The 25,414-nt window shown below is 40.4% G+C and overlaps 1 long non-coding RNA gene across 7 annotated transcripts in view; it reads right to left on the bottom strand.

The window, feature by feature from the left end:
• Nucleotides 1-22,975, bottom strand: part of LOC102165722 — a 160,454-nt gene extending 137,479 nt beyond the window's left edge. For 3 of the 7 annotated variants that reach the window (XR_002338473.1, XR_002338471.1, XR_002338470.1), the window contains exons 1-3: nucleotides 22,500-22,975; nucleotides 6,727-6,821; nucleotides 2,622-2,710 (exon numbers count right to left, since the gene is read on the bottom strand). This is a non-coding gene — a long non-coding RNA (uncharacterized LOC102165722). The remainder of the gene's footprint in view (nucleotides 1-2,621; nucleotides 2,711-6,726; nucleotides 6,822-22,499) is intronic. The other 4 variants (XR_002338472.1, XR_002338475.1, XR_002338476.1 and 1 more) reach the window with 4 other exon arrangements.

Raw genomic sequence — 25,414 nt, 5'->3', positions numbered from 1 at the left:
TAGATTTACAAGGAGACCCTACTGAGTAGCATTGAGAACTATGTCTAGATACTCATATTGCAACAGAACAAAGGGTGGGGGAAAAAATGTATACATGTAAGGATAACTTGATCCCCTTGCTGTACAGTGGGAAAAAAATAAATTATAAAAAATAAATAAATAAATGTTTGGTGATAATGTTTGGTTACATTTGTGGCATAGCATGAGATGCTATCAAGAAATGTTAAACTAACATTTAATCTAACACAGAGCAGTTCCCCAAGCCTTTTGGTCACTTTGATGGCCTATCTATAGAGGTCCATTATAGCATTTATTACTAATGTTAATCCGTATTTTCTAATGTTTCAATGATAAACATATATGGCTTTCATAATAGAATTAAAGTATTTTTTAAAATGCACAACTTTTTGATAGGCATAGAGAAGCTTATTTTAAAATTTATATAGAAAGGCAAAGAGCTTAAAATTATTTTAAAAAAAACAGTTTTGTAAAATAAGAATAAAGTTGGAAGACATTCTATTTAGGCTAGAATGTCAAGGCTTACTACACAGCCACAGTTTCAAGAGAGTGTGATATTAACAGAAGGCTAGACACATAGATCAATGAAACAGAACAGAAAACCCAGACAGAGAGAGGGGAAGAAAAGAGAGAGATGCACGGAGGGGACTGATTCTTAAAACTAGTTCACACAGATGTGAGGAGCTAGAAAATTCAAAACCTTCCAGGGCAGGCCAAGCCAGGCTGGAGAACCAGGAAGATTTGATTTTGCAGTCTTGAATCTGAAGGTAGTCAGTCTAGAAGCAGAATTCTTTCCTCCCTGGGGATCTCAGTCTTTGCTCTTAAGACCTTCAACTGATTGAATGGAGCCTTTCCACATTATGAATGGTCATCTGCTTTACCCAAAGTCTACTGTGTAAATGCTAATCGCATCAAAAAAATACTTCCACAGCAACATCAGACTAGTGTTTGGTGGGAAATGGGAGAGTGGGGTTTGGTTTCTGGTGTTTGGGTTTTTTTGTTTTTGTTTTGTTTTGAGGGATAAATGATTTCTTTGGATTTCCAATCTCCTATTAAATGCAGATGGTGATTGAGTGAAACAATATATGAGAAAAGACCCTCTTAATGATCCTGTGTGACTTCAAGATCCCTCCAAAGAGATAGAACTCAAAGCCTCTGGTTGAGACAAGAATTACCAGACCCTTATCATTGCCCCACCAGTCTTATTGTAAAGCCGCCTCGTCCACCTCAGGCAACATGGCCTATTCCTTCCTACCCCGCTACCAGGAAAGGATATGCCCCCAACCAAACAGCAAGTATATCGGAATACCCCTCTTTCTCCAACCAATCAGCAGGTCAGAGGTATACGAGAACACCTCTCCTCTCTCTCTGGGTTATAAAAATAGACATGATCACACACTCGGGGTCAGCCCTCCCTGATTATTAGGATGTCATCCCACCAAGCCAGCAGCATCTCTTATCTCAGTAAACTTATCTTTCTTTTCACCCTGCTATGCAAGAAAACTCCTTTTCTGACCCACATACATGGACCACAACAAACACCATCATTTATAAACACTATTTTTCCCAAGTCGGGATTTCCTGGAAGCCACATCACTCACAGTGGAGCCTCTTTCATTTCTTCCATTTAAAGACTGGTCTACTTCTAAGCCTGAACTAGGAGAAATGTATAGAACCTACCACAATTTGTCCAGCACCCTGAGAGTGTTTTATTTCGCTGATCCTATAAGCAGAAAACTGCCCTCAGCAGGAAACTCCTTCTGCCTTGTCACTTCAGCATAGCTATACTGTAACTAAACTTAAACCAGGTACCCCCTGCTCTACTCATCTCCAGCTCAAGCACACTTTTCAAATCTTTTGATTACACATTACCTTGCCTAACCCCTTGATTCTTTCTGTAGATCAAAAAATAGAAAATGAAAAATTATTAAAAGCGATCAGATCTCTCCCCTAGCTTCCCCTTCAATCATCTAACAAACAAACTATGTGAACAAGATAGCATCTAAAGAAAGATCACAAAAAGTCAACTAGCCCGCATGCAGCGGGGGATGGCAACAACTCTGACCCCTATTTCCATGATTGGTTAATATTACTTCCCCTCTTCCTTTGAAACTTTCATGGCTAAGCAAAAAAACTGGTCTATCCTGGGTAACTAAGATGCAAATCAGCAGGTGCAGACAGAGAACAAAAGGTCTGGAAGACAGATTCCTGTCCAGATCTACTCCTTGCACACCATGCAACTGCAGCAGTGACTGTTAACATGCTGCAAGGTGGGGAGGTGCAGTTTTTCCATTAGTATAACTTTGATGTCAAGGGGGCCAAGTGCAGAAGGCAGAGGGAAGGTGTAAAAGGGGCCACCTAAAATTAAATTGTGAGTAAGCACCAGGATCAAATTACAAGATAAATTTCAAATGGTGATAAAAATTTGCAAAGTCCTAAGTGAGTTTTCTGAAAATGTAAATTGATATGTAATTACATATCTTCTGTGTGTCTGTATGATTCCTCAGTTAGATTTTAAGTTTCCTCAGAAGAAGGACCCTTAAAGAGGCTGGTCTAGTTTGCTGCATGTACTAGCATTCAATAAATTACAGAAGGCTACTCACCTTTGCTTAGAACCCTGTCTGTGTGCTTTTGCATATGCAAATTCATTCCATTTAATCTTCACAGCTCTGCCAGTAGCACATCTTATTGCCTGCATTTTACAGATGTGGAAAAACCTTCAGAAAGTTTTAGTGACATGTTCAATGATTGATAGGTAGTAAATAGAAGAACTGACATTCAAATACAGGTCTGTATGACTGACCCTAAGACCATACTTTCCCAACAGCACCAACCAGTCTCCCAAATATGTATTCATTTAATTTTATTTCAAATGTATGCTAAGTATATATGTATGTATGTACATTTTAAATGTCTAAGGTAACCAAAAATAAATACTAACCAGCACACATCAAAAGAAGTAGGATAGGTTCGTGATTACAAACTAATGACAAGAAAATTTCCTTAAGTGCTTTCTGAATCAAGCAATATTAAGTTACTCTCTATATCATTTTAGTGTTAATTGAAAATAGGAAGTCTGGGTACAGTACCTCTTTACGAAGAAGATAATTTGCCTATAGTGCTTCCCGACATAAAATACTGATATTAGTTGGAAGGAGAAAAGAGAGTGGGAGAAACTGGAAGCAGGAAAGAAAGGAAAGAAACTTATCCCCGTTTCAGAGTGCTGTGCAATTATTTCAAACTCTGAGTTACAGCAGTTTCCAATTACAAACCTTAAATCTTGAAGGTAGTTTTAGGAACTTGTGTTGGAGGACAAAACAGATTATTTGTGACAGCAATAGAAGTTACAAGTCCTGCTCCATGAAAAATTTTTGCTTCTACCACCAATTCCAGAGGCTTTTTTTTTTTAATAAAGGGTTAGTATAAAACAAAACAAAAATATCTGATACAGCCTCTCAACTAGAGCACAAGATTAGGGCTGAAGTCTAATGTAAAATATGGAGTGAACTGCATTAGCTGCTGAAAATGTAGACTTTTCCTGAGTCCTGTACTGGAAGGCAGGGCTTTTGTATTTCAGAAAATAGCTTATTTCAAGGAGCCATCCTTTCACATATGACCTATATAAAAACCTATGGAAGACCCCACTGTTTGTCTATGACAAGGCCAGAACAGATCTTTGAAATTTCCATTCTTTTTCTTATAAAAGAGTAAATGAACTGTTTGTCCCCACAGAACAACCTGGACACTAACTTGACTTAACTTTAATCAGGCTTCTCTTCTTCCCCCAGGACCCTGAACTGTAGCCCACCCTAGAGCTTAAGCAAGCATTGCAAGCTTAAGATAGTACTGGAACAAAACCCATTAACAGCCTCTTCTGAGAATCAGCTAACCACAAAAAAAAAAATCATTTTCTGCTCCACCGATCAGTCAATCACCAACTCAGCCCACTCTCCACAATCAACTCTGTCTCACCTTGTCTACTCCTCCCTCTAAAAGAAAACCCCTTTTCCTGCCCTTTGGGACACTTACAGACATTAAGGTCAGGTCTTCTATTGCAGTAGTTCCTTTCCTCCTACTGTTAATAGCCCTCCTTTCCCCACTGCAATAGTCTTTTCAAATCAAGTCTTTCCTTACCTAAGTCTGGGTTTGGGTTTTTTTTTTTTGTTTTTTTGTTTTTTTTTTTTTTTGCTTTCATTTTTGGTGGCCCTGTGGCATATGGAGCTCTTGGGCCAGGGATCAGATCCGAGCCGCAGTTGACACCTAAGCAGCAGCTATGGCAACACCAGATCTTTAACCCACTGTGTTGGCCAGGAGATCGAACCCTCATCCCAGCACTCCCAAGATGCTGCCAATCCCGTTGCACCACAGCAGGAGCTCCTAGATTTGTTTTTTATTTGACACTGCCTAAAGATACAATTTCCAATATTTTTGGAAGTATTTTTCTCCTCTGTCAGGTTTGCTTTTATTTATGATTTCCCTTTTATGGATTTTAAGTATTCATACCTGCTTCAGAAGCCACAGGCAAAGGGATCAAACCCTCTAAGGGTATTAACAAGCTTCCCGCATATCTCTTAGGTTAAAATGGAAATGAATAGGTAGGAGGGCTGCTTCCACATGCAAACACCTCCAGATAATCAATTCTATTCTAATATCTTGCTGGCTGTAGAATTACAGCTTCTGGGGCCATTTAATTCACTTCCAGCCAATGCCTGAGGTGCCAATGAATAACAAAGGAAAAAGAAAAAGTAGATCAAACTAAAATATTTCATTAGATCACAGCAAGTTAAAAGCCTGGCCAACTCCAAGTTTCATAGAATTATCTATGTCATCTTACCCCTGAACTGGCCCAAATCAAAGTCTCTCCGTGTTTACAAGCTATCAACCATGCACCCACCTTGAAAATATTTGTTTTAAGAGCTCCAATGGCATTATTTTCAAAAACAAAAGTGAGGGTACATAGACTGGCAAAGGGTGTTTTTGACTAGTGCATTTAATAATACATAAAGTCATAAGTAAGTTAAAAATTGTAAATCACATTTAATTATGCATATTTAATGAATTACTCATTGAAATCATAGCTAACTTTAAACATTCAGGTACCCATAGTCAGGGGGTAATTTTGTTAGTTTCTTGCTCAAAAGTTCCTGGCATATACTGTCACCGTTACTAGGATCAGCATTGTGCTGAAAAATGCTTTTAAAAACTGGCTCTGGAAGTTCCCATCGTGGCACAGCAGAAACAAATCCAACTAGGAATCAGGAGGTTGTGGGTTCAATCCCTGGCCTTGCTCAGTGGGTTAAAGATCCAGCGTTGCCATGATCTGGGGTGTAGGTCACAGATGCGGCTCAGATCTGGTGTTGCTGTTGCTGTGGCATAGGCCAGCAGCTGTAGCTCAGATTTGACGCCTAGCCTGGGAACCTCCATATGCCATGGATGCAGCCCCAAAAAGCAAAAAAATTAAATTAAATTAATTAATTAAATTAAAAACTGGCTCTGGGGGAAAGGGTAGGTCCCAGTGTGTAGCACTTGCCAATTTCCATGATGTAAATACTCTCATCACAGTGGTTTCAAGCTATCAGTGTGACTGACTTGAAGTTGAGATGCTCAGCAACACACCAAACAGATACAATAGATGTATATAACCTCAAGAGCACATAATAATAAACTGAAATAAAATAATTAGGGAGTGATGAGTTTTGAGTATATATAATTTTTGGTTTTAATATTACTTAACTGTAAGTTAATATAGTTAAACTCTTAATAATGGCTGTGTGAAACAACAGGCTTGCAAAATCCCTGGAAATGTAATAGTCAGCTTCCATACACTGGCACAAGCAGACCAGTGCCCACTGATGAGTCCAGGATCCAACCCTCATTTTGGCCACAATCCCTAGAGGACCAGGTAACATTATTTTTAAAACAGAAATGATTTGGCTCACAGAAGCTTATGGAATGTTAGTGACAAAAAGGCTTATACTGCCTGTGATGGGTTGAATGGTGGCTCCCAAAAGATATATCCAGCTGGAACCTATGAATGTGGGCTTATTTGGGAAAAGAGTCTTTGATGATAGAATTGAGAATCTCAAGATGAGATCATCCTGGATTATCTGGGTGGGCCATAAATGCAATGACCCATGTCCTATTGAGCGAAGACAGACAGAAGAAGAGAACACGCAGAGACATGGGAAGAAAGGCCATGTAAAGAAGGAAGCAGAGACTGAACTGATTCATCTGCAAGCCAAGGAATGCCAAGGACGGCCAACAGCCACCAGAAGCTAAGAGACAGGCATGAAACATTTCTCCCTCCAGGGCTCCAGAAGGAACCAACACTGCTGACGTCTTGATGGCTGGCCTATAGAACTGTGAGAAAATTAATTTCTATCGTCTTAAGTCATCAAGTTTGTGGTAATTTATTGTGACAGCCTTAGGAAACCCATGTACTACCCCTTGATAATTAGTCATAGGTCAAATTGAGTTCAAAAAAAGAGGCTTCCGAGATTTTAAAAGCTATAAATTAAAGATGGAAAATCATGCAGCACTGTAATCACATACAGTCATAGTGGAGGAGGCAGGTGAAATTTAAAGGGAAGCACAGCTTACTGCTGGTTTTCTTCTTTTTTGTAAATACTCCTTAGAGGCCAGGCATGGCTAGACTCTCTGGTGACCCAGAAACAACCTCAAAAGTACCAATAGCCAAAGCTTATTTACCTGGTGGGGGAAAGACATGTTCTTAAATTTCTCCACTGTAGCCTTCTTTTTTATCTCCTGAGGTTCTGCTTCTGTTTTACAGAATATTCTATTAACTGGGAAAGAAAAGAATAAAGAGAGAGAGAGAAATATATGAACATCCAAGAGAACATGAAAACTGTAGCAGATCTGAAATTTTACCATTGATTATGATTATTAATCTGACTACATAATTTGAGGGGCCCAGTGCAAAATCTCCAGACAGTTACAGCAGAGCATTAAACCAAGAAGGAGCTCTTCTAAACACAGGCTTTGTGAGACTATATAAGTTACATGCCAGTGAAGCCAGCCATATTACTGGAATAGCAAATATAGCTCCTATATATTATAAATTTTCATTCTTGCACCTAATAGTCTATTCTGAAAATTTTTTTTGAGTTCTTTTTTTTCTTTTTGCTTTTTAGGGCTGCACTAGCAGCATGTGGAGGTTCCCAGGCTAGGGGTCTACGTGGAGCTACAGCTGCTGGCCTACGCCACCGCCACAGCAACACCAGATCCAAGCCACGTCTGCAACCTACACAACAGCTCACAGCAATGCCTGATTCTTAACCCACTGAGCAAGGCCGGGGATTGAACCCACAACATCATGGTTCCTAGTCAGATTCGTTTCCACTGCGCCACAACGGGAACTCCCGGAGTTCTTATTTTCATTTACAAATGATCTGCCATATATCTGTTGCAAATAAATACTGATATGCATGGAATTTTTTTTACATAAATGTTTTATAGAAACTTCATCCACAATCACCAAAAAATGGAAACAACCCATTTTTTTCAGAACTGGTGAATGTAAAACAAACTGGTATGACCACAAAATGAAATACCACCAAAAAACAACATGGGTGAATCTCCAAGACATTATGCCAGTGAAAGAAGCCAGCCTCCAGAGGTCACATCATGCATGACGACATTTACGTGACACCTCGGAAAAGGCAAATCCACAGTGATGGCGAACAGGTCACTGTTTGCCAGAGTCTGGGGTGGGGCGAGGGCTTAAACTACAAATGGGAAGCATGAGAGAATATTTAGAAATAAGGGAACTGCTGTGTTCTGATTGTAGTGATGGTTACATAAAAGCATACATGTGTCAAACCCTTAGGACTATATATCCAAGAAAAAGTCAATTTTACGGTATGTTAACTTAAGAATGTTTTTCAAACGAAAAAAAAATATTGGCTATATATATATATATATATCCAAATAAGTTTCTCCTAAAGAGTACTTTAAAAGAAATATTCTATCTCAGTTTCTGCCAGAAATGCTGCTTTGGGAGGACTCTGCTGCATCAGCCCTAGTAGTCTATGAAACTGTTTTTCCATCTGTAAAACAAGATCAATCCAGAACAGTGATTTTCATTCGTTTTTCTCCTCAGTTTCATCCCTGGGCACTCCTTTCTGGAAGTAGGGCAGGGGCACTTTGAGAGAGAAAGAATGTTCAGCCTCCACTGAGCTCTGGACCCACAGCTCTGCATCAATGAGAACAGTTGTGCTTTTGTTTATTTCACATAGTTTGTGTGAAGAACTTTCGTTTAGAATAGTTGGTCCCAAGCCATATCCTTAGGCACCAGGGGAGTTTGAACAATCCCAGATTCCAGGCCTAGTGGTGGGGCTAACTGGATTATCCCTTGGGCAAGTGTCCCCTGGATCTTGGTGGTTAGCCAGACAGAGGCACTGGTTCTAATAGTCAATGATTCTAAACAAGATGCTTGAGACAGAGCTGGAATCATGCTCCTTGGTTCAAACCTTTGGCTGCACAATGGGATTCTGAAAAGGCTGCTGAGTCTAGGCTTCCCCCAGACATGGGGTCTGAAAGGAACTTAAACTTCCCCCTCCCCCCACAGGATGGATGATTTGGGGACTAGCGCTTTGAAAATAATAGAGAGCTGTGCACAGATGGGGAAAATGCTGCTATGAGAATGAAGACATCGACCAAGGACCATCAGGGCCTGAGAGTATCATTAATAATAATAGCCTCCCTTTACTCCAACCAAGGACCCTATGCCAGTCAGGCTGCTAGGGATCCTTTAATCTTCACAACAACCCTGGGAGAGAAAGGCTATCACTGCAGAGACTGGCAAGGGAACTGAACCACCAAGAAGCCCCAAAGGAGGGACATCACCAAAGGCATCTTGAGACCTTTCCATCTGTAACAGCATTCAAAAATTATTTTTAATTTTTATATAATGAAATGCTTTCTTCAAAAACTATCTGTAAGTTCCAATCTATAAACCCAGTGTTGGGCTGCTATGGCTGAAGGTAGGGGCAAGAGTGGCCTGAGGCTCCTAGAGCATCACTCGATGATCATTTATTTAGTCAGTGTCACTTACTCTGATAGGTTCAGGAGCCACGAGGACTAAGGCTTGGGCTTTGGGTTCCAAAGAATGAAGTGGGATTCTGGCCGACTTGCTCCTGGGAAGGGGATATGAGGGAGGACTGTGGGATTCCAGGCCTGCCATATCCATGGACACCGTTGGCCAGACCATCTGAATGGGCACCCCCTGCCTCACCTCCTTTCTGGTGGGGCCCCAGAGGTCATGCCCTGGCACTCACAGGGTAGGAAACTTATATTCACCATTTACACTTAGTTTTATTCTTCAAATATATGGATTATAAGGTTAAAAATTGCTGCCACCCTCTCTATTTCTTAGTGTTATAAGAGCCGTGATCATCTGCTTTTCAGTATCGACTAAAGTAGAATGTTCAAGTTCAGATCCTGGTGTAGGATCAATGGCAGATCAGCACCTCTGACCCCAGGGCAGGGGCTGGCCAGGATGGCTCATTGTTTGGCAGTCATCCAACCAATTTCCTTCTCATAGACATCGGGGAGGTGGCAATGTATGCAGTGTTCTTGCCAAACAGCTGGAATTCATAGTGGACAAGCTGCTCCCAAAAACCATTGCTGGGCAAGACAACTGCGGCGGCGGCTTGGTCAAGGAGTGGGCAAACAGCAGGGCGGTGGCTGGTGCTTCCGGAGGCTGCAGAGCTGAGGACTGCCAAGTGCTGGAGCAAAGATGGTGACTCAGCACAGCAGGGGACAGCCCTGCTTCATCTCAGAACGTAAGCATGCTCAGGGATGGGACCCAGAGGTCGCAGAGGCACCAGATGGGTGCAGCAGCCACAAGCACCTGCAGTCTTCATATAGGGTGCTCTCCAACTCCACAGAGACGTTGACAACTGCAGGGACCCGGTTGCTGGACAGCATGAGCTTGTTTTTTGGCAGCCTCACCATTGCTGATATTTCTGGCAGCTTGTTTCTAGCTAATGGTGATCTGTGAGAGGTTGTTGGCCAAGGGCTGCGGACCCAAACCAGGAGGGCACCTGGGGGATGTGGTCACCAAGGCAGATAGACAGTGACCAAGAAGGAGCGAGGGCTGCATCCTTCTCCTGAGTCCACTGAAAACTCTCTAGTGTTGCAGCTGGGCTCCTTCAGGGAGAAGCCACACCAGGAAACCTCAGGAAAGGATCCAAGAGAGAGAAGACGGTCACAACCTCGGAGCTACAATTCTGGCCTGTTGCCCTGGTTTCCATGTGGGCATGAAATTGGTCTTCAGAGAAAGCCAGGTCTCTGCTCTCCCACCTGGGGCTTCTTGGACCCCAGATCCCCGGGTTACCCATGATCACCAACAGGTCCCACAGCTACCCTTGTGGAAAAGCCTGCATTGAATTCTGCTGAGCATTATAAATAAAATTAGGTAATTCCTCCAAATTTCTCAAGGAGTTTGTAATGCGGCTTGCCATCTCTTCTAAGCACAAACACAAGAAAATCCATTTAGTCTCCCATATGAGATATTAAATTCAGAACAAAAACTTTTGAGAATGGGCATGCTTGGCATTGGAATGGATCTTAAAGAAAAAGCCCTCTCCGGAGAACTTTAGGATGGGATAGATACCAGGTACCTGGGATCATTTCAGTAGGCTATTGAACAGAGAGCTGGGCCCCCAAAAGCCAATTGAAGACTCCCCCAAAACAATCCAGAAGCCAGACAACATAATGTCCTCAATCTCCTAGAATATTTACTGATCTTCCAAGAGATAGCTGAGTCTCTGTAAAAGCAAATACACACATTGGCTAATTGTTCTCAAGGGCCTGGACAGCCCCCCATTGGCTGTTGGCAGTTAACAGATCTCATTTAGTATTCATGATTCACCAGACTGCAGCTTAGAGACTTTAGAGGGACCATGACCCTCCCAATACCTGGATTTTGGACTTCTGGCCTTCAGAACTGTGAGAGAAGAAATTTCTGTTGTTTTAAGCCATGCAATTTGTGATATTTTGTTACAGCAGCTGGGGAAGCTCTCGAGTCTTTTACTCATGAAAGCATACCTTGATGCAAACAAATGAGAGGGACAATCTAAGAGGAACAGCCTTGAGTACACTCTTTAAAAAAAAAAAAAATTCCCGAACCTCACTATTTTAAATGTAATTTGTAACAACCTATGACACACTTTGCAACCAATCACAATACACCCAAGCAACCACCCCACGACCTGACCTAGGAACTGCCAATCCCATCCCAACACTTTAATTTTACTGAGGAAATGGAAGTCCCAACAAATGGCTCTTTGTTCCTCCTCCCACCTGGCCTACCGTGTTCTAGCAAGTTCTTTGAGCACAGGTAGGAAAAGACAACCTAAAGAATGTAGAGGACACCTCATCATTACTCATATAAATCCCCAAATTTTCCCTCTGACTCCAGTTTAAGCCATTTTGTGCAGGATGGCTGAAGGCTGAAACTTCCTTAAGCTATTCTGCTCATAACGCTGACTTTGAAGGCTGATAAAAAGTGATGTATTCAGGCTGCTGTACAAACCAAGAAACTGTGTGTGCTGGGATTAGGATGTGACACAATATCCTGTGTCAGGGCATAGATCTCCTGCAGGAGAGGAAGAGCATCAGCGTTTTGATATTGCCATTAAGAGACTCAGATTTATTATTTAGCCTTCCTTGGATAGAAAGACCAATGGTAAATTTATCAAGAAGTCTGAAGTATGATTTTGAGAAGAGTGATTTCTTTGCACCACAAATAAAAGTCTAATATAGGCCTCAAGTGTAGCCAAGATAAAATGTCAGAAATCTGAACGTAAAGAATTTAAGAGCGCGATTAACTAATATCTTTAGCCTGAAAAGGTGTCTTCTTGGTTAGGATGCCCTTCCAACAACATGACTTTTGCTGACCTAGATTTCTCACTGTCCCATTTGCTTCCTGCCTAAGTGCTAATTTAGTTGTCATCTATGCTTTGGAAAATAATCTATCTCCTACTTTTGAGACCTAACTGACAAAGTTATAAGAAACTAATTGCAGGAGTTCCCGTCGTGGCTCAGTGGTTAATGAATCCGACTAGGAACCATGAGGCTGCGGGTTCAATCCCTGACCTTGCTCAGTGGGTTAAGGATCCGGTGTTGCTGTGAGCTGTGGTGTAGGTCACAGACTCAGCTCAGATTCCGTGTTACTGTGGCTCTGGCGTGGGCTGGAGGCTACAGCTCCGATTAGACCCCTAGCCTGGGAACCTCCATATGCCACAGGAGTGGCCCCAGAAAAGGCAAAAAGACAAAAGAAAAAGAAAAAAAGAAAAAAGAAACTAATTGTGGAGTTCCCATCGTGGCACAGTGGAAAGAGTCCGACTAGGAACCATGAGGTTACAGGTTCAATCCCTGGCCTTGTTCAGTGGGTTAAAGATCTGGCATTGCCATGAGCTGTGGTGTAGCTCACAGATGCAGCTCGGATCTGGCATTGCTGTATCTGTGGTGTAGGCTGGCAGCTACAGCTCAGATTCGACCTCCATATGCCCCAGGTGCAGCCCTAAAAAAGACAAAAGACAAAAAAAGAAAAAGAAAGAAACAAATTGCTCTGCCAGTAAATCTGTTCTTCTTAGAAAAAGAAACTAGAGAATCACACAAATAACCTAAACATTCAAACAACACCGCCAAGGAGGTCCAAATACTCTCCAAACAATATATACTAGAGTTTCAGTCTGAAAATCTGAGTTAAAGCAGGATAACTTCCCCAAGGCACTAGAAGAAGAAAGAGTCAAGGGCAGTGCTGAGAAAAGCCAACAGATCCACCTTCTAGCTAAAGGGACTGCAATGGTATCTACATAAGAGAAAAAGTTAGGGCCAGGAACCAGGCAGAAGGAAAGACAAGAATAAAATTGGGAGAACTCAAGTGGGGTCCTGACAGTTGCTTTTAATGAAATTGAAAGGGCCTAAAATACCAGTGAGTCAAAGTAGATTAAAGACATGAGGCACAGTGGTTAACTAATCCGACTAGGAACCATGAGGTTGCAGGTTCCATCCCTGGCCTTGCTCAGTGGGTTAAGGATCCTGCGTTGCTGTGGCTGTGGCATAGGCCATCAGCTACAGCTCCGATTAGACCCCTAGCCTGGAAACCTCCGTATGCCATGGGAATCGGCCCTAGAAAAGGAAAAAAGACAAAAAAAAAAAAACATGATGAGAGGAGTTCCTGTCATGGCGCAATGGAAATAAATCCAACTAGGAACCATGAGGTTGCAGGTTCGATCCCTGGCCTCGCTCAGTGGGTTAAGGATCTGGCATTGCTGTGAGCTGTGGTGTAGGTGGCAGATTCGGATCTGATCTGGGGCTGCTGTGGCTCTGGCGTAGGCCGGCAGCAACAGCTCCGATTAGACCCCTAGCCTGGGAACCACCATGTGCCGCGGATGCAGACATAAAAAGACAAAAGACAAAAAAAAAAAAAATTAAAGACATGATGAGGTATTTTTCTTAATAGGCACAGATGGCTTTATTTATAAATTAAATGAGGAGAATGAGTTGGTCTGTAAAAAAAAAAAAAAGATTTTCTCAAAGCCACTTACCTCCTGAACTAGTCACAGTTCCTATTACCTCTTATACTCTATATATGTGCTTGCCTTGCTCTCAACACTGAAGCAGTCAAAAGTATACACTTATTCATTGTAGGATTACTGTTATTGATTGGATCAGTACTATCATTGATTGGATAACACCAGGCAATTCACTGTCTAGCCAGTATCCAATCAAAATACTTCCTCAAGAATGTAAACTAATGGGAGTTCCCTTGTGGCTCAGTGGGTTAAGAACCTGACATAGTGTTTGTGAGGATACAGATTCAATCCCTAGCCTGCTCAGTGGGTTAAGGATCCAGCACTGTCACAAGCTATAGCACTTAGGTTGCAGGTGTGGCTTGAATCCTGTGTTACCATGGCTGCGGTGTAGGCTTCAGCTGCAGATCTGATTTTGATCCCAGCCCAGGAACTTCCATATGCTGAAGGTGTAGCTATCAAAAAAGAAAAAAACATGAATTTAAAATATTGGTATTCCAACTGTACTCAGTGGGTAGAACATCACTAAACTAAAGGGGACATGTGACTCTGACCTAGCTTGCCATTTTGGTGGAGGCAAATGTGCAAACAGATGATACTGATCCACAGAGAAAATATTGAAGAAACACAGAAAAAGAGGCAGACACTTCAGAGCCTGTGGGCCAAGAAAGAATGAGAGAGGAGATGGGAAGAGTAGCTGCCTCGGTAACTGACGGCATAGCAGTCCTAAGGCACAATTTGTAGGAAATATCTATACGTACTTTGTCTCAGTGAGGTATCCTTTTGACAGATGTCTCTTGAGTTTTGTCAAATTCTCAAAGTCAAAGGGTTTTGGTTAGAGTGCAATCCATTATTCCCCAAATATAATCCTACTGCTATTAGATGGCCCTTGGGTGGGCAGAACTGTTTTCTAGAGAGAAAGACAATTCTGGGAAAAGAGAAGATGCTAGAAACAAATTATAAAAATTGTACTCTAAAAGTAAAATGCATGTACAGCATGAAAAGCAATATAAAATAGTATAGATTCATTAGTGTTAAATGGGACAAACTTAACTCTTGCTTTTGGGAAACCCAGAGGTAACAATTGTTTGTAGTGATCCCAAATTCCACTAATATACATATCTCTTTTAATTTCTCTCTTCCTTATCCCTCAAAATAATGAAGACTATTTTGAAAGTTACCTGAGGGAAAAGCAGTAATACCTAAATGTTTCTACAAGATGAATTCTAGATGAGAAAAGTTGAATAAAGTGTTTTTAAAAAAAAAGCAATTTCATCATTTTTACAAAATGCAGAGAGGAAAGTGGCTCTTTTTGCCCCTGAACCTTCAGAGGAAATTTTTTGGTTCTTTTTGTCCCTGAACCTTCAATGGAAGGCAAATTTTAAAATACAAAATATGCTGTGAAAAGAACATTTTTTTGATGCTTTTTGGCCACAAAAAGTAGGATTACAGAAAAAGAGGGGGCAGGAATAACCAGAAAATAGATTATCAGAGAGGTAATGCAAGTTCCGACATGAAGACCCAAACATAATCATGCTAATAAATGACATATTCAAAACCACACTCAAAACAAATCATGCCAACAATACAAATAGAAAGGATTCACTTTTTTTATTAAAAGGAGGAAAGAAATCTCAAACAGAAAATGATAATTTTTTTTTTTCCAAAAAGCCAGTAACAGGATTCTGCACAAAACAGCAGTCTGGTAAGCTGTCATTTCTGAAGAAGTCTGCTATCAAGATGGTTTTTATACAAGGCGGTTCTTTCCAGAGAACCTGTAATGATGATTCAAAACAGGTAAAAAAGAAACAGCAAAGAGAAAGTGTTGAAGGTTTTCAATATATTCTCATCTTAAAAGCCATTTCTACCACTTCAGCAGAAGAGATGCCTTTGTGGTTGATTTTACATGCTTGCTTTAATAGTTTCTTTTGTGAATGGAAAAAGGCTTTGAATTATTGCAGTAAGGACTATAACAGCAGCATGTCCAGCAAGAATTAAGTCTTATAAACAGACCATTCTGTAAAAGAAGGAGGCGGTTTGCATCAACTCAGGTTACCAGAATTTTTAGGGCAGTGGGTAAAAAGTGTCCATTCATTACGGCCATAAATATAACTGGATGGCATATTTAACTCTGAAACAGAAAATGACACAGACTTTTGAGGAAGGATAAGTACAAATGGTGAAACAGAAATTGTGTATCTAGTATTTAATGAGTAAGCCCTTATACTGTGATGATTAACATCTTAAGGCAGAACAATTTAGTTGAATAATGGCTCCACTACATACCAGCTGTGTAATCTTGGGCAAAGTAGTTAACCTCTCCAGTTTCCTCATCTATAAAATCAACATAAGAGGCCCTATCTCATAGAGTTCTTTGGAAAATTACATAAACAAACACATAATCACTTAACACAGAGCCTGAGTCACAGTAAGTACTGAACAGGTCAATGTGATGATGATGATGACAATGACAATGATGACGTCAGTTTCAAGTACCTACTCATTATGGATCCAGTAATGATCTAAGTGACCTGTGTGTCTACTGAGGTCCATTCTAAGCATTTTTGTCCCCATTTTCTCATTATTCTACTTTTCACTCTCTGTGTTTCCCAAGTTTTTTTTGAGGCCATGCCCATGGAAATTAACCAGGAGCAAACTACGAATGTGGTCCCCACTATTCTGATATATAAATTATTCAAGGAAAGAGAATTCACCAGCTAATGGCTGCAAAAATAGTGTGGGTAAGACTCAATTATTCCTTAACATTATTCTAGGGAAAAAATAAAACAGAAATTGTTGGGAAAAGGAAAACTACCTATTTTGTCAATGTTTGTCATTCTTATTTTATACACAGCTTAGTCATTTGCCTCTGCTCAGAGAGGTTGAAAGTCACCCTTATAAAGGACGTAGAAGACTACAATAAACATCCTTAACCTGATATTTGACAAAGACGGCAGAAGGAGTCCAGGACAGTGGACCCATGCCAGAAGGACAACAGTTCTCATGACATCTTATCTGACTGATCAAGTGAGGTAGGCCCAGTCAGAGAACCTCATGAGCAACCTAAATACATCATTTTTGATCTGAGCTAGTAAACAGACAATGCCCAGATAATAGGTTAATGAACAGTTAAGAAAGAAAATACATACAGAACTACTATATGATCCAGCAATCCCACTCCTGGGCATATATCCAGACAAAACTACAATTCAAAAAGATGCACCCTTATATTTATAGTATCACTATTCACAATAGCCAAGACATGGAAACAACCCAAATGTCCATCAACAGATGATTGGATTAGGAAGATGTGGTATATATACACAATGGAATACTGCTCAGCCATAAAAAAGAATGAAATAATGCCATTTGCAGCAACATGGGTACAACTAGAAATTCTCTATTAAGTGAAGTAAGAAAGAGAAAGACAAATACCATATGATATCACTTACACGTGGAATCTAAAATATGGCACAAATGAACCTATCTACAGAACAGAAACAGACTCACAGACATGGAGACCAGACTTGTGGTGGCCAAGGGGGAGGGGTATTCTGGGGTTAATAAATACAAACTATTGCATTTGGAGTGGATAAGCAATGAGATCCTGCTGTATACCACAGGGAACTATATCTAGTCACTTATGATGGAACATGATAGAGGATAACATGAGAAAAAGAATGTGTATGTATAATGGGGTCACTTTGCTATATAGCAGAAATTGGCAGAACACTGTAAACCAACTGTAATGGGAAAAATAAAAATCATTTTAAAAAGAATGTATATTTATGTATGACTGGGTCACTTTACTGTAACAGCAGAAAATGGCACAACATTGTACATCAACTATAGCAATGAAGGAAGGAAGGAAGACAAACACCATGTGCCCATGAATATAATAGAAGGGTAAAAATGCAGTAAGAAGAAAGAAAAAAAAAACTACTACAAATTATGTTGCAGCCATATCCTGGATAACCAGGGGGGAAGATACTATGTTCAAATCCAAACCATTGCCTAAACATACTTCCAAGGTATCAGTGGTTTGGTTGTTCCTCACCAGTCTTTGCAGGTCACTGGACTCAGTTTTATTATCTACGAAATGAAATAGTTAGACTAGATTATATATACACACACACCTATCTATAACTATATGTATATGTATTTAATTTTATGTATACACACATGTATATATGTAATGATGTGCCTGGAGAATTACAATTGGTTAGTTTCTTAGAATTTACATATGCACATATAGACTGCTATAATCACTCAGGAAACTCCTTTTACTGGTTAGTCAAGGCTACAAAATTGCAGGATGTCAAAGTCTCAATGATACATAGCAAACATATTTTGCATACTTCTGAGGGGTTCTGCTGACCTAGGCTAAATGTAAGCGATCTTAGCTGGAATTCTCATTCATTCGTGTGGTTTGGCCAGCTCATGCATCTGTTTTTAGGCTGGCTCTGCACCATATGACTTTGTCTTTCCCCTGGGACCAATGAACTAACCTGGGCATGACTTTCTTATGGTGATGGCAGAAATAAAAGGATCCAAGTGCATTAAGCAAAACATAAAAAAAAGTCTAAGCTCAGGGGAGTTCCTGTTGTGGTTCAGCAGGTTACAAACACTACTGTTATCCACGAGGATGCGAGTTCAAACCCTGGCCTTGCTCAGTGGTTAAGGACCTGGCATTGCCAGGAACTGTGGTGTGGGTTGCAGACACAGCTCAGATCCCACATTGCTATGGCTGCGGTGTAAGCCGGCAGCTATAACTCTGATTTAACCCCTAACCTGGAAATTTCCATATGCCTTGAGTGCAGCCCCAAAAAGAAAAAAAGAAGTCTAAGCTCAGAAGTGGCACACTGTCACTTCAATCACATTTATTGTCGAAGAAAGTCACATGACAAAGCCCAGAGTCAGAGTGGAAGAGTACTGCAAGTTTATGTGACAAAGAGCATAAACTAAGGGAGGAGTGAAGGATTGGAGTCACTATACAATCTACCTACCACAGGTCCACCACTAGGCAAGGATTATTCATGCTCCTCCCATACGAAATACATGTTCATCCATCATCCCAGGACCTCCCAAAATTTTATCGAACAGAACATCATATTTGAATCACATGTAACAGATATACATCCAAGTCCTCTGGATCCAGAAACCTATGAACGAAGAAGGCAATATAGCTGCCTCACAAACACACAGCATGCAAGTGTGAAACAAGGACAGGATAATCACAATAAACATTTCCAATTCAAAGAGGAGAAAAAATGAGAGGCACAAAACAGTCACTGGCATATAGCAAGTCTGAAATTCTGCTGGGAAAATGTTTCCAGGTCCCTCTACTCTAGGAGTTATAAATGTTCCTTGATTTGATCCTGGTTATATTCCCTGAACCTAACCCCCCAGTTCATTGTTACCCATGGATCTTGGCTTCATTCTCTATCTAAGATGTCTGCCCTTTTTTTTTTTTTTTTTTTTTGGTCATTTTAAGGCCATACCCACGGTATATGTAGGTTCCCATGCTAGGGGTCAAACTGGAGCTGTAGCCACTGGCCTACACCACAGCCACAGCAACACCAAATCTGAGCCACATCTGGGACCTACACCATAGCTCACAGCAACACCGGATCCTTAACCCACTGAGCAAGGACAGAGATCCAACCTGCATCCTCATGGATGCTAGTCAGATTCGTTTTCCCTGAGCCATGACAGGAACTCCAATGTCTGTCTTTTCTATCATTCTTTTTGGCCACTTCTAAAAAGCTCACTAGATGGAGTTCCCATCTTGGCTCAGTGGTTAATGAATCTGACTAGGAACCATGAGTTTGTGGGTTCGATCCCTGGCCTTGCTCAGTGGGTTATGGATCCGGCGGGTTGCCCTGAGCTGTGGTGTAGGTTGCAGATGTGGCTTGGATCCTGCGTTGCTGTGGCTCTAACGTAGGCCGGCAGCTACAGCTCTGATTAGACCCCTAGCCTGGGAATTTCCATATGCCGCAGGAGCAGCCCTAGAAAAGGCAAAAAGACAAAAATAAATAAATAAATAAAAAGCTCACTAGAAAAAAATGTTTTTTGAGAACAAGAATTCCATCTGCTTTCTGATACAGAAAATTAAGGGCCCAGAAGCCTTTAAACATTTTGTACTACTTGATCCCTTTTAGTCCAGGCAAATGGCACTTCTGTTTATATAGCCTTCCCCAAAATTTTGTGGGTTTCCAATGTATTTAATTCACTTTAATCCCTGTGCCCAAAACCATTCTTTAAGAACAATTCTTTTAGATGTCTCACTATCTCTAGACTTCGGAGGGATTGCTCTATCGGACTGCTATGGACCATGACCTTAGGATTCCTATAAAGCCTTGTGTGCAACAGAGAGGCTATATTACATATCACCCTGATTCTTTCAGAAGTCAGCAAAAAGTCATACTGTCACTTCCTTGACTTGGACTTTACTCTGAGACCACCACTAATGGCAGTATCCCAAATCTGACCTTTCCCCACAGCCCAGACTTGATCTTATTCTGAGAAACTATTACCGACTACAGAAGCTGGAAATGAGAAACAGTTTTATTTTCTGGTTCATCAAGTCCTGGGCTCTCAATTTTCTCTGTAAATTTAGCTTGCAAACAGCCAGTTCTTTTGAATTTGTCCTTTCTTGTATGACCTTATATGCAGCTAAAGAGAAACAGCTGATGTTTTCAAAATTTCACTGGGAGATCTCCTTGCCCCAGTCCAAAATTGAAGTACATTGTCTCTTCCAAGAAACCACAAGGGCCCATTTCACCAAATGGTTCACTATTTTTTTTCAGTCTTCTATAATAGTTTCTTCACCATTTTTCCAACCTCCTACCACCAACCCTAAAAGCAATACTATTTATTTAAACAGTGTACCATTTCTGCATATGAATTTTTGCTTCAGTTCCCTTTGGTTGCATAGCAAGCTACCTAAAATATAGTGGATATATATATATATATATATACATATATATATATATATATATACACATATGTCAGAATAGCTATTTAAATATGTATTTTAAAAGATCATAATTGAAAACTTTCCAAAATTAATAAATATCTACAGATCTTTTAACTTAATGATTCTCAAGCAGAATAAACATAAGCATCGCACCTACTCAAACACAATATTGAGACTGATGAAAAGATGAAGTAGCACATTTTAAAAGTAGCTTTTCTGCTTTTAAGAAGGAAGGGAGGGAGGAAGTAAAGAAGGAAGGGAGAGAGAAAGAGAGGAGGGAGAGGAGAAAGAGATGAAGGGAGGAGGGGAGAAAGAGGAGAAGAAGGTAGCACATTATATTTATGGTAAAATCCATATAAGTAATAGCCAACAAGTTACTTGAAACAAAGGAGAACACAGGACAATGTAATATCTTTAAAGTGACAAATAAGAAACAAAAACACTCACCCTAGAATTCTATATCAAAAGAAAATATCCTTTAAACAGAAAGATGAAATAAAGACATGTTCAGAGTGACTACAACAGAGAGAATTAGTCTCCAGCAGACCTGTACCATAAGAAATGCTAAAAGTAGTTCAAGTTGAAGAGAAATTGTAATTAGATGTAAACTTAAATCTGTAGGAAGATATAAAAGCCACCACAAATTTTGTGTGTATAAATGTGTATTTTTAATTTTTAAGGTAAACTGTTTTCAAAAATATCAACCAAGTATCATGAAAATTATCACATATCTAGAAGTTAAATATAAGACAACAAAAACAAAATGAGTGTGCAGAGGAGGGAAAGACTGTTGTAAGTTTCTTATACTATTCATGAGGTAATACAATATTATTTGAAGGTAGTCTACAATAACTCTTTTTTTGTATTTTTATGGCTACACCTGTGGCATATGGAGGTTCCCAGGCTAGGGGTCAAATTAGAGCTGTAGCCACTGGCCTATACCACAGCCACAGCAATGACAAAGCCGAGCTGCATCTGCGACCTACACCACAGCTCACAGCAACGCCAGATCCTTAACCCACTGATTAAGGCCAGGGATTGAACTTGCGTACTCATGGATCCTAGTCAGATTTGTTTCCACCGAGCCACAACAAGAACTCCATACAATAACTTGTATCATATTATAACCTCTGGGATAGACAAACTCTTAAAATATTGAAAAATATATAGCTAAAAGTCAATACTTGAAATAAAATATAATAATAAAATGTAAATTCACCCAAAGAAGGCTGGAAAGAAATAACAGAAGAATAAATTCATAGGTGAATTGTACCAAACATTTAAAAACATAATATACCAATCTTACATAAACCCTTTTAGAAAACAAGGCAGGAAGAAATGCACCTAACTTGATTACAAAAACCTGGAAGTTCCTGTGCAGTGCCAGGGGTTAAGGACCCAGTGTTGCTGCAGCTTTAGTGCAGGCTGCAACTGCACATGGGTTCAATCCCTGGCCCAGGAACTTCCACATACTGCAGGTGCAGCCAAAACCCGAAAACCCATGGAGTTCCTGTCATGGCGCAGTGGTTAACGAATCCAACTAGGGACCATGAGGTTGCAGGTTCGATCCCTGGCCTCCCTCAGTGAGTTGAGGATCCGGCGTTGCTATGAGCTGTAGTGTAGGTCGCAGACGTGGCTCAGATCCTGCATTGCTGTGGCTGTGGCATAGGCCAGTGGCTATAGCTCCAATTAGACCCCTAGCCTGAGGACCTCCATATGCCACGGGTGCAGCCATAGAAAAGACAAAAAAAACACCCAAAAACCTAAAAAGAACATTTACAACAGTCATCATGAATACAAAAGTCCTGAGCAAAATACTAATAAATTGAATCCATAAATACTAAGTGTAATAATAATAACAACAAAATCAATAAATTATGACTAAGGAATTATGACCAGGAATACAAAGCTGATTTAATACCAAAAATCAATGGACAGACCTTCTGATTCTAGCTCCAACACATACAGATCTTGAAAGTCATCTCCAGTTCTCCTAAAAGAAGAAAGCTGAACAAATTAAAAATAAACAACTCTTCCGGGATCCATCAGAGAATTGAGGTCACAGGGCAAATCACTGCCCTGAAAACTGGCAAAACATGTGAATACAGAGCATTCATTACAGCTTGCCAGCATCAGAATCCACTAGAGCTACAAAGTTATAAAGAGGTAGGAACACTTAAACAGTAAATGAAACATTGCTGGAGGCTGCCTGTGAACTAGCTTGAGAGTTACACACCCTTGTAGACTCAGTGGTATGGGGGCACTTACACTTTTGTGAGTTTTACATTCAGGAACCCCACCGGGTTTTCCCAGTGAAGACTGGAGAAAAATAGCCTCTGCTCCCAGGGAGTGAAATAAATAGCCTCTGCTTCAGGGAGTGAAGAGAGTGGAAAGAAGCAGCCATCTTGAAATAAGTCTGGAACATTCTGTTCTCAATAACAAAGGGCAGCCCTCAAGGAAAGCAATTTTACCGGAGCCTGACCTACCTGAAGGACAATTAGCTCTGGTCCCCTCGTCTTCCTATACCACTCAAGGGTAGAAAAAAAGGGCCAAGAAACTTTCCTGAAAGTCACACCCCAGAGACTCAGGATGGCTAAAAATACTGAGATTTAATCTTAAGATTATAGAATCGTTTCCCTTCCCAATACCTTGCTACCATATTAACAGGGATCCAGTATAACAGTGAATTTAATTTAAGAAAAATTTCCAGGGAAACCCAAAGACAGTAGGAAAGACAAAAGCAAGACCACTAGAGGAAGTTGAACTTCTGCCTCATACATCTGTAGGATACTTAAACACAGCCTAACTCCTAGCCAGATAAAACATAAAACCTCACACTAAACTTATGTTTACCTCCATTCCTACCACCTGATACATCATGTTCAGCTTTCAACAAAAAAATTACAAAGCATGTTAAGAGGCAAGAAAAATTCAGTCTGAAGAGGCGAAGCAAGGAGTCCCCATTGTGGTGCAGTCCGACCAGGAACCATGAGGTTGCGGGTTCAATCCCTGGCCTTGTTCAGTGGGTTAAGGATCTGGCATTGCTGTGGCTCTGGTGTAGGCTGGCAGCTACAGCTCTGATTGGACCCCTAGCCTGGGAAGCCCCATATGCTGCTAATGCGGCCCTAAAAAGCAAAAAAAAAAAAAAAAAAAAAAAAAGAGTGAAGCAAGTATCAGAACCTGACTCAGAGATTTTGGAATTACTGGACCAGAAGTTTTAAATAACTATGATTAACATACTAAGGGCTGTGATGGAAAAAGTAGACAACATATATGAACAGATAAGAAAAGTAATTAGAAAGATAAATAAAAAAGAATCAAAACAAAATGTTAGAAACCAAAACTACTCTAACAGAAATTAAGAATGCCTGAAAGGAATTGCCATTATGGCTCAGTGAGTTATAAACCCAACTAGTACCCATGAGGATTCAGGTTCAATCCCTGGCCTCACTCATTGGGTTAGGGATATGGCATTGCCATGAGCTGTGGTGTAGGTTGTAGACACGGCTCGGATCCCACATTGCTGTGGCTATGGCATAGGCCTGCAGCTGCAGCTCCAATTTGACCCTAGCCTGGGAACTTCCATAGGCTGTTTTTGCAGCCCTCAAAAGCAAAAACAACAAACAAACAAAGATAATGCCTATGAGTTCCCAATGTGGTACAATAGAATCAGTGGCAGCTGGGAGCACTGGGATGCAGGTTCGATCCCCAGCCCTGCACAGTGGGTTAAGGATCTGGCATTGCTGCAGCTATGGCTTAGGTCACAAGTGCAGCTCAGATCTGATCCCTGGCCCAGGAACTCCATATGCTGTGGGGTGGACAAAAAAAAAAAAAAAAAGAAAGAAAGAAATTAAGAATGCCGTCCATGGTCTCATCAGTAGACTGGACATAGCTGAGGAAAGAGGCAGTGAACTTAAAGAAATACCAACAGAAATTCCCAAATTTCAATGAAAAGAGAAAAAAATTTTAATGTAAAATATAATGTCCAAAATTGTGGGTCAATTACAAAAAGTGTAGCATACACATAATTGGAAGAAGGAAAAGAGAGAGAGAGAAGGAGCAGAAGAAATATTTGAGTTAACTATGGCTGAGAATTTCCCAAAATTAATGACAGATACCAAATTACATATTGAGAAAACTTGGAACACTAATCAGAATAAATACCCTGAAATATCTACATTTAGATATATCATATTCAAACCATGGAAAACCAAGGAGAAAATCTTAAAAAAAAAAAAAAAAGGCAACCCCCCCCCAAAAAAAATCACCTTACCTGAAGAGAATCAAGAATAAGAATTACATCAGACTGCTCTTCAGAAATCCCCCAAGCAAGAAGAGAATGAAATGAAATATTTAAAGTGTATAAAGGAAAAATTCCACAGAATTCTGTATCTGGTGATTTTCCTTCCAAAGTGAAAAAGAAATTAAGACTTCTTCAGACAAACAAAACCTCAGGGAAGATGTTACTCACATAACTGCCTTGCAAGAAATGACAAAAATAATGTACCAAAAAAAAAAAAAAAAAAAAAAGGAGTTCCTGTTGTGGCTCAGTGGTTAACGAATCCGACTAGGAACCATGAAGTTGTGGGTTCAATCCCTGGCCTTTCTCAGTGGGTTAAGGATCTGGCATTGCCATGAGCTGTGGTGTAGGCCAGCGGCTACAGCTCCAGTTAGACCCCTAGCCTGGGAACCTCCATATGCCTCGGGTGCGGCCCTAGAAAAGGTAAAAAACTAAAAAAAAAAAGTAATGTAATTAGAAAGTAGATTTATTTTAATTGGATATATATACTGCAGGAGTTCCTGTCGTGGCACAGCGGAAACAAATCTGACTAGGAACCATAAAGTTGCAGTTTCG

This window comes from Sus scrofa, chromosome 14, assembly GCF_000003025.6.
Source record: "Sus scrofa isolate TJ Tabasco breed Duroc chromosome 14, Sscrofa11.1, whole genome shotgun sequence".
NCBI lineage: Eukaryota > Metazoa > Chordata > Mammalia > Artiodactyla > Suidae > Sus > Sus scrofa.
Note: the sequence above shows the minus strand (reverse complement) of the source record. Positions and strands in the feature narration are given on the sequence as shown.